This window comes from Pimephales promelas, chromosome 15, assembly GCF_988280905.1.
Source record: "Pimephales promelas chromosome 15, fPimPro1.hap1.1, whole genome shotgun sequence".
In the NCBI taxonomy this organism is placed as follows: Eukaryota; Metazoa; Chordata; class Actinopteri; order Cypriniformes; family Leuciscidae; genus Pimephales; species Pimephales promelas.
Window position 1 is genome coordinate 26,684,254 of NC_142783.1, and position 10,036 is coordinate 26,694,289.

Genomic DNA, 10,036 nt, shown 5'->3' on the forward strand with positions numbered 1-10,036 from the left:
TGCACTCAGGTCAAAGTTTCGTGGCCCTCTATCAGAATCCAGAGTTTTGAGAAGATTGGAGAAACTTAATTTTTCGCCCGAAAATGAAAAAAAACGAAAGGGGTAACACTGTCGTTTTTTTTTTCGGGTCGAAATTTTGAATTTCGATATCTCAGCTCTGGAAGGGTCTAGAGCCTCCATTTTTGCACTCAGGTCAAAGTCTTACAGCCCTCTATCATAATCCAGAGTTTTGAGAAGATTGGAGAAACTCAATTTTTCGCCCGAAAATGAAAAAAACGAAAGGGGTAACACTGTCGTTTTTTTTTCGGGTCGAAATTTTGAATTTCGATATCTCAGCTCTGGAAGGGTCTAGAGCCTCCATTTTTGCACTCAGGTCAAAGTTTCGCGGCCCTCTATCAGATTCCAGAGTTTTGAGAAGATTGGAGAAACTTAATTTTTCGCCCGAAAATGAAAAAAAACGAAAGGGGTAACACTGTCGTTTTTTTTTCGGGTCGAAATTTTGAATTTCGATATCTCAGCTCTGGAAGGGTCTAGAGCCTCCATTTTTGCACTCAGGTCAAAGTTTCGTGGCCCTCTATCATAATCCAGAGTTTTGAGAAGATTGGAGAAACTTACTTTTTCGCCCGAAAATGAAAAAAAACGAAAGGGGTAACACTGTCGTTTTTTTTTCGGGTCGAAATTTTGAATTTCGATATCTCAGCTCTGGAAGGGTCTAGAGCCTCCATTTTTGCACTCAGGTCAAAGTTTCGTGGCCCTCTATCAGAATCCAGAGTTTTGAGAAGATTGGAGAAACTTAATTTTTCGCCCGAAAATGAAAAAAAACGAAAGGGGTAACACTGTCGTTTTTTTTTTCGGGTCGAAATTTTGAATTTCGATATCTCAGCTCTGGAAGGGTCTAGAGCCTCCATTTTTGCACTCAGGTCAAAGTCTTACAGCCCTCTATCATAATCCAGAGTTTTGAGAAGATTGGAGAAACTCAATTTTTCGCCCGAAAATGAAAAAAACGAAAGGGGTAACACTGTCGTTTTTTTTTCGGGTCGAAATTTTGAATTTCGATATCTCAGCTCTGGAAGGGTCTAGAGCCTCCATTTTTGCACTCAGGTCAAAGTTTCGCGGCCCTCTATCAGATTCCAGAGTTTTGAGAAGATTGGAGAAACTTAATTTTTCGCCCGAAAATGAAAAAAAACGAAAGGGGTAACACTGTCGTTTTTTTTTCGGGTCGAAATTTTGAATTTCGATATCTCAGCTCTGGAAGGGTCTAGAGCCTCCATTTTTGCACTCAGGTCAAAGTTTCGTGGCCCTCTATCAGAATCCATAGTTTTGAGAAGATTGGAGAAACTTAATTTTTCGCCCGAAAATGAAAAAAAACGAAAGGGGTAACACTGTCGTTTTTTTTTCGGGTCGAAATTTTGAATTTCGATATCTCAGCTCTGGAAGGGTCTAGAGCCTCCATTTTTGCACTCAGGTCAAAGTTTCGTGGCCCTCTATCAGAATCCAGAGTTTTGAGAAGATTGGAGAAACTTAATTTTTCGCCCGAAAATGAAAAAAAACGAAAGGGGTAACACTGTCGTTTTTTTTTCGGGTCGAAATTTTGAATTTCGATATCTCAGCTCTGGAAGGGTCTAGAGCCTCCATTTTTGCACTCAGGTCAAAGTCTCACAGCCCTCTATCATAATCCAGAGTTTTGAGAAGATTGGAGAAACTTAATTTTTCGCCCGAAAATGAAAAAAACGAAAGGGGTAACACTGTCGTTTTTTTTTTCGGGTCAAAATTTTAAATTTCGATATCTCAGCTCTGGAAGGGTCTAGAGCCTCCATTTTTGCACTCAGGTCAAAGTCTCACAGCCCTCTATCAGAATCCAGAGTTTTGAGAAGATTGGAGAAACTCAATTTTTCGCCCGAAAATGAAAAAAAAACGAAAGGGGTAACACTGTCGTTTTTTGTTTGGGTCGAAATTTTGAATTTCGATATCTCAGCTCTGGAAGGGTCTAGAGCCTCCATTTTTGCACTCAGGTCAAAGTTTCGTGGCCCTTTATCAGAATCCAGAGTTTTGAGAAGATTGGAGAAACTCAATTTTTCGCCTGAAAATGAAAAAAAAACGAAAGGGGTAACACTGTCGTTTTTTTTTCGGGTCGAAATTTTGAATTTCGATATCTCAGCTCTGGAAGGGTCTAGAGCCTCCATTTTTGCACTCAGGTCAAAGTCTTACAGCCCTCTATCATAATCCAGAGTTTTGAGAAGATTGGAGAAACTCAATTTTTCGCCCGAAAATGAAAAAAAACGAAAGGGGTAACACTGTCGTTTTTTTTTTTCGGGTCGAAATTTTTAATTTCGATATCTCAGCACTGGAAGGGTCTAGAGCCTCCATTTTTGCACTCAGGTCAAAGTCTTACAGCCCTCTATCATAATCCAGAGTTTTGAGAAGATTGGAGAAACTCAATTTTTCGCCCGAAAATGAAAAAAAAACAAAAGGGGTAACACTGTCGTTTTTTTTTCGGGTCGAAATTTTGAATTTCGATATCTCAGCTCTGGAAAGGTCTAGAGCCTCCATTTTTGCACTCAGGTCAAAGTTTCGTGGCCCTCTATCAGAATCCAGAGTTTTGAGAAGATTGGAGAAACTCAATTTTTTGCCCGAAAATGAAAAACAACGAAAGGGGTAACACTGTCGTTTTTTTTTTCGGGTCGAAATTTTGAATTTCGATATCTCAGCTCTGGAAGGGTCTAGAGCCTCCATTTTTGCACTCAGGTCAAAGTTTTGTGGCCCTCTATCAGAATCCAGAGTTTTGAGAAGATTGGAGAAACTCAATTTTTCGCCCGAAAATGAAAAAAAACGAAAGGGGTAACACTGTCGTTTTTTTTTCGGGTCGAAATTTTGAATTTCGATATCTCAGCTCTGGAAGGGTCTAGAGCCTCCATTTTTGCACTCAGGTCAAAGTTTCGTGGCCCTCTATCAGAATCCAGAGTTTTGAGAAGATTGGAGAAACTTAATTTTTCGCCCGAAAATGAAAAAAACGAAAGGGGTAACACTGTCGGGTTTTTTTTCGGGTCGAAATTTTGAATTTCGATATCTCAGCTCTGGAAGGGTCTAGAGCCTTCATTTTTGCACTCAGGTCAAAGTTTCGTGGCCCTCTATCAGAATCCAGAGTTTTGAGAAGATTGGAGAAACTTAATTTTTCGCCCGAAAATGAAAAAAAACGAAAGGGGTAACACTGTCGTTTTTTGTTTGGGTCGAAATTTTGAATTTCGATATCTCAGCTCTGGAAGGGTCTAGAGCCTCCATTTTTGCACTCAGGTCAAAGTCTTACAGCCCTCTATCATAATCCAGAGTTTTGAGAAGATTGGAGAAACTCAATTTTTCGCCCGAAAATGAAAAAAACGAAAGGGGTAACACTGTCGGGTTTTTTTTCGGGTCGAAATTTTGAATTTCGATATCTCAGCTCTGGAAGGGTCTAGAGCCTTCATTTTTGCACTCAGGTCAAAGTTTCGTGGCCCTCTATCATAATCCAGAGTTTTGAGAAGATTAGAGAAACTTAATTTTTCGCCCGAAAATGAAAAAAAACGAAAGGGGTAACACTGTCGTTTTTTTTTCGGGTCGAAATTTTGAATTTCGATATCTCAGCTCTGGAAGGGTCTAGAGCCTCTATTTTTGCACTCAGGTCAAAGTCTCACAGCCCTCTATCAGAATCCAGAGTTTTGAGAAGATTGGAGAAACTCAATTTTTCGCCCGAAAATGAAAAAAAACGAAAGGGGTAACACTGTCGTTTTTTGTTTGGGTCGAAATTTTGAATTTCGATATCTCAGCTCTGGAAGGGTCTAGAGCCTCCATTTTTGCACTCAGGTCAAAGTTTCGTGGCCCTTTATCAGAATCCAGAGTTTTGAGAAGATTGGAGAAACTCAATTTTTCGCCTGAAAATGAAAAAAAAACGAAAGGGGTAACACTGTCGTTTTTTTTTCGGGTCGAAATTTTGAATTTCGATATCTCAGCTCTGGAAGGGTCTAGAGCCTCCATTTTTGCACTCAGGTCAAAGTCTTACAGCCCTCTATCATAATCCAGAGTTTTGAGAAGATTGGAGAAACTCAATTTTTCGCCCGAAAATGAAAAAAAACGAAAGGGGTAACACTGTCGTTTTTTTTTCGGGTCGAAATTTTGAATTTCGATATCTCAGCTCTGGAAGGGTCTAGAGCCTCCATTTTTGCACTCAGGTCAAAGTTTCGTGGCCCTCTATCAGAATCCAGAGTTTTGAGAAGATTGGAGAAACTTAATTTTTCGCCCGAAAATGAAAAAAAACGAAAGGGGTAACACTGTCGTTTTTTTTTTCGGGTCGAAATTTTGAATTTCGATATCTCAGCTCTGGAAGGGTCTAGAGCCTCCATTTTTGCACTCAGGTCAAAGTCTTACAGCCCTCTATCATAATCCAGAGTTTTGAGAAGATTGGAGAAACTCAATTTTTCGCCCGAAAATGAAAAAAAAAACGAAAGGGGTAACACTGTCGTTTTTTGTTTGGGTCGAAATTTTGAATTTCGATATCTCAGCTCTGGAAGGGTCTAGAGCCTCCATTTTTGCACTCAGGTCAAAGTTTCGTGGCCCTTTATCAGAATCCAGAGTTTTGAGAAGATTGGAGAAACTCAATTTTTCGCCTGAAAATGAAAAAAAAACGAAAGGGGTAACACTGTCGTTTTTTTTTCGGGTCGAAATTTTGAATTTCGATATCTCAGCTCTGGAAGGGTCTAGAGCCTCCATTTTTGCACTCAGGTCAAAGTCTTACAGCCCTCTATCATAATCCAGAGTTTTGAGAAGATTGGAGAAACTCAATTTTTCGCCCGAAAATGAAAAAAAACGAAAGGGGTAACACTGTCGTTTTTTTTTTCGGGTCGAAATTTTTAATTTCGATATCTCAGCACTGGAAGGGTCTAGAGCCTCCATTTTTGCACTCAGGTCAAAGTCTTACAGCCCTCTATCATAATCCAGAGTTTTGAGAAGATTGGAGAAACTCAATTTTTCGCCCGAAAATGAAAAAAAACGAAAGGGGTAACACTGTCGTTTTTTTTTTCGGGTCGAAATTTTTAATTTCGATATCTCAGCACTGGAAGGGTCTAGAGCCTCCATTTTTGCACTCAGGTCAAAGTCTTACAGCCCTCTATCATAATCCAGAGTTTTGAGAAGATTGGAGAAACTCAATTTTTCGCCCGAAAATGAAAAAAAAAACAAAAGGGGTAACACTGTCGTTTTTTTTTCGGGTCGAAATTTTGAATTTCGATATCTCAGCTCTGGAAAGGTCTAGAGCCTCCATTTTTGCACTCAGGTCAAAGTTTCGTGGCCCTCTATCAGAATCCAGAGTTTTGAGAAGATTGGAGAAACTCAATTTTTTGCCCGAAAATGAAAAACAACGAAAGGGGTAACACTGTCGTTTTTTTTTCCGGTCGAAATTTTGAATTTCGATATCTCAGCTCTGGAAGGGTCTAGAGCCTCCATTTTTGCACTCAGGTCAAAGTTTTGTGGCCCTCTATCAGAATCCAGAGTTTTGAGAAGATTGGAGAAACTCAATTTTTCATCCGAAAATGAAAAAAAACGAAAGGGGTAACACTGTCGTTTTTTTTTCGGGTCGAAATTTTGAATTTCGATATCTCAGCTCTGGAAGGGTCTAGAGCCTCCATTTTTGCACTCAGGTCAAAGTTTCGTGGCCCTCTATCAGAATCCAGAGTTTTGAGAAGATTGGAGAAACTTAATTTTTCGCCCGAAAATGAAAAAAAAAAAGGGGTAACACTGTCGTTTTTTTTTCGGGTCAAAATTTTGAATGTCGATATCTCAGCTCTGGAAGGGTCTAGAGCCTCCATTTTTGCACTCAGGTCAAAGTCTTACAGCCCTCTATCATAATCCAGAGTTTTGAGAAGATTGGAGAAACTCAATTTTTCGCCCGAAAATGAAAAAAAACGAAAGGGGTAACACTGTCGTTTTTTTTTTCGGGTCAAAATTTTGAATTTCGATATCTCAGCTCTGGAAGGGTCTAGAGCCTTCATTTTTGCACTCAGGTCAAAGTTTCGTGGCCCTCTATCATAATCCAGAGTTTTGAGAAGATTGGAGAAACTTAATTTTTCGCCCGAAAATGAAAAAAAAACGAAAGGGGTAACACTGTCGTTTTTTTTTCGGGTCGAAATTTTGAATTTCGATATCTCAGCTCTGGAAGGGTCTAGAGCCTCTATTTTTGCACTCAGGTCAAAGTCTCACAGCCCTCTATCAGAATCCAGAGTTTTGAGAAGATGGGAGAAACTCAATTTTTCGCCCGAAAATGAAAAAAAACGAAAGGGGTAACACTGTCGTTTTTTTTTCGGGTCGAAATTTTGAATTTCGATATCTCAGCTCTGGAAGGGTCTAGAGCCTCCATTTTTGCACTCAGGTCAAAGTTTCGTGGCCCTCTATCAGAATCCAGAGTTTTGAGAAGATTGGAGAAACTTAATTTTTCGCCCGAAAATGAAAAAAACGAAAGGGGTAACACTGTCGTTTTTTTTTCGGGTCAAAATTTTGAATTTCGATATCTCAGCTCTGGAAGGGTCTAGAGCCTCCATTTTTGCACTCAGGTCAAAGTCTTACAGCCCTCTATCATAATCCAGAGTTTTGAGAAGATTGGAGAAACTCAATTTTTCGCCCGAAAATGAAAAAAAAAACGAAAGGGGTAACACTGTCGTTTTTTTTTCGGGTCGAAATTTTGAATTTCGATATCTCAGCTCTGGAAGGGTCTAGAGCCTCCATTTTTGCACTCAGGTCAAAGTTTCGTGGCCCTCTATCAGAATCCAGAGTTTTGAGAAGATTGGAGAAACTTAATTTTTCGCCCGAAAATGAAAAAAAACGAAAGGGGTAACACTGTCGTTTTTTTTTCGGGTCGAAATTTTGAATTTCGATATCTCAGCTCTGGAAGGGTCTAGAGCCTCCATTTTTGCACTCAGGTCAAAGTTTCGTGGCCCTCTATCAGAATCCAGAGTTTTGAGAAGATTGGAGAAACTTAATTTTTCGCCCTAAAATGAAAAAAAACGAAAGGGGTAACACTGTCGTTTTTTTTTTCGGGTCGAAATTTTGAATTTCGATATCTCAGCTCTGGAAGGGTCTAGAGCCTCCATTTTTGCACTCAGGTCAAAGTCTTACAGCCCTCTATCATAATCCAGAGTTTTGAGAAGATTGGAGAAACTCAATTTTTCGCCCGAAAATGAAAAAAAAACGAAAGGGGTAACACTGTCGTTTTTTGTTTGGGTCGAAATTTTGAATTTCGATATCTCAGCTCTGGAAGGGTCTAGAGCCTCCATTTTTGCACTCAGGTCAAAGTTTCGTGGCCCTTTATCAGAATCCAGAGTTTTGAGAAGATTGGAGAAACTAAATTTTTCGCCTGAAAATGAAAAAAAACGAAAGGGGTAACACTGTCGTTTTTTTTTCGGGTCGAAATTTTGAATTTCGATATCTCAGCTCTGGAAGGGTCTAGAGCCTCCATTTTTGCACTCAGGTCAAAGTCTTACAGCCCTCTATCATAATCCAGAGTTTTGAGAAGATTGGAGAAACTCAATTTTTCGCCCGAAAATGAAAAAAAACGAAAGGGGTAACACTGTCGTTTTTTTTTTTCGGGTCGAAATTTTTTATTTCGATATCTCAGCACTGGAAGGGTCTAGAGCCTCCATTTTTGCACTCAGGTCAAAGTCTTACAGCCCTCTATGATAATCCAGAGTTTTGAGAAGATTGGAGAAACTCAATTTTTCGCCCGAAAATGAAAAAAAAAACAAAAGGGGTAACACTGTCGTTTTTTTTTCGGGTCGAAATTTTGAATTTCGATATCTCAGCTCTGGAAAGGTCTAGAGCCTCCATTTTTGCACTCAGGTCAAAGTTTCGTGGCCCTCTATCAGAATCCAGAGTTTTGAGAAGATTGGAGAAACTCAATTTTTTGCCCGAAAATGAAAAACAACGAAAGGGGTAACACTGTCGTTTTTTTTTTCGGGTCGAAATTTTGAATTTCGATATCTCAGCTCTGGAAGGGTCTAGAGCCTCCATTTTTGCACTCAGGTCAAAGTTTTGTGGCCCTCTATCAGAATCCAGAGTTTTGAGAAGATTGGAGAAACTCAATTTTTCGCCCGAAAATGAAAAAAAACGAAAGGGGTAACACTGTCGTTTTTTTTTCGGGTCGAAATTTTGAATTTCGATATCTCAGCTCTGGAAGGGTCTAGAGCCTCCATTTTTGCACTCAGGTCAAAGTTTCGTGGCCCTCTATCAGAATCCAGAGTTTTGAGAAGATTGGAGAAACTTAATTTTTCGCCCGAAAATGAAAAAAACGAAAGGGGTAACACTGTCGTTTTTTTTTCGGGTCAAAATTTTGAATTTCGATATCTCAGCTCTGGAAGGGTCTAGAGCCTCCATTTTTGCACTCAGGTCAAAGTTTCGTGGCCCTCTATCAGAATCCAGAGTTTTGAGAAGATTGGAGAAACTTAATTTTTCGCCCGAAAATGAAAAAAACGAAAGGGGTAACACTGTCGTTTTTTTTTCGGGTCAAAATTTTGAATTTCGATATCTCAGCTCTGGAAGGGTCTAGAGCCTCCATTTTTGCACTCAGGTCAAAGTCTTACAGCCCTCTATCATAATCCAGAGTTTTGAGAAGATTGGAGAAACTCAATTTTTCGCCCGAAAATGAAAAAAAAACGAAAGGGGTAACACTGTCGTTTTTTTTTCGGGTCGAAATTTTGAATTTCGATATCTCAGCTCTGGAAGGGTCTAGAGCCTCCATTTTTGCACTCAGGTCAAAGTTTCGTGGCCCTCTATCAGAATCCAGAGTTTTGAGAAGATTGGAGAAACTTAATTTTTCGCCCGAAAATGAAAAAAAACGAAAGGGGTAACACTGTCGTTTTTTTTTCGGGTCGAAATTTTGAATTTCGATATCGCAGCTCTGGAAGGGTCTAGAGCCTCCATTTTTGCACTCAGGTCAAAGTTTCGTGGCCCTCTATCAGAATCCAGAGTTTTGAGAAGATTGGAGAAACTTAATTTTTCGCCCGAAAATGAAAAAAAACGAAAGGGGTAACACTGTCGTTTTTTTTTCGGGTCGAAATTTTGAATTTCGATATCTCAGCTCTGGAAGGGTCTAGAGCCTCCATTTTTGCACTCAGGTCAAAGTCTTACAGCCCTCTATCATAATCCAGAGTTTTGAGAAGATTGGAGAAACTCAATTTTTCGCCCGAAAATGAAAAAAAAAACGAAAGGGGTAACACTGTTGTTTTTTGTTTGGGTCGAAATTTTGAATTTCGATATCTCAGCTCTGGAAGGGTCTAGAGCCTCCATTTTTGCACTCAGGTCAAAGTTTCGTGGCCCTTTATCAGAATCCAGAGTTTTGAGAAGATTGGAGAAACTCAATTTTTCGCCTGAAAATGAAAAAAAACGAAAGGGGTAACACTGTCGTTTTTTTTTCGGGTCGAAATTTTGAATTTCGATATCTCAGCTCTGGAAGGGTCTAGAGCCTCCATTTTTGCACTCAGGTCAAAGTCTTACAGCCCTCTATCATAATCCAGAGTTTTGAGAAGATTGGAGAAACTCAATTTTTCGCCCGAAAATGAAAAAAAACGAAAGGGGTAACACTGTCGTTTTTTTTTTTCGGGTCGAAATTTTTAATTTCGATATCTCAGCACTGGAAGGGTCTAGAGCCTCCATTTTTGCACTCAGGTCAAAGTCTTACAGCCCTCTATCATAATCCAGAGTTTTGAGAAGATTGGAGAAACTCAATTTTTCGCCCGAAAATGAAAAAAAACGAAAGGGGTAACACTGTCGTTTTTTGTTTGGGTCGAAATTTTTAATTTCGATATCTCAGCACTGGAAGGGTCTAGAGCCTCCATTTTTGCACTCAGGTCAAAGTCTTACAGCCCTCTATCATAATCCAGAGTTTTGAGAAGATTGGAGAAACTCAATTTTTCGCCTGAAAATGAAAAAAAACGAAAGGGGTAACACTGTCGTTTTTTTTTCGGGTCGAAATTTTGAATTTCGATATCTCAGCTCTGGAAGGGTCTAGAGCCTCCATTTT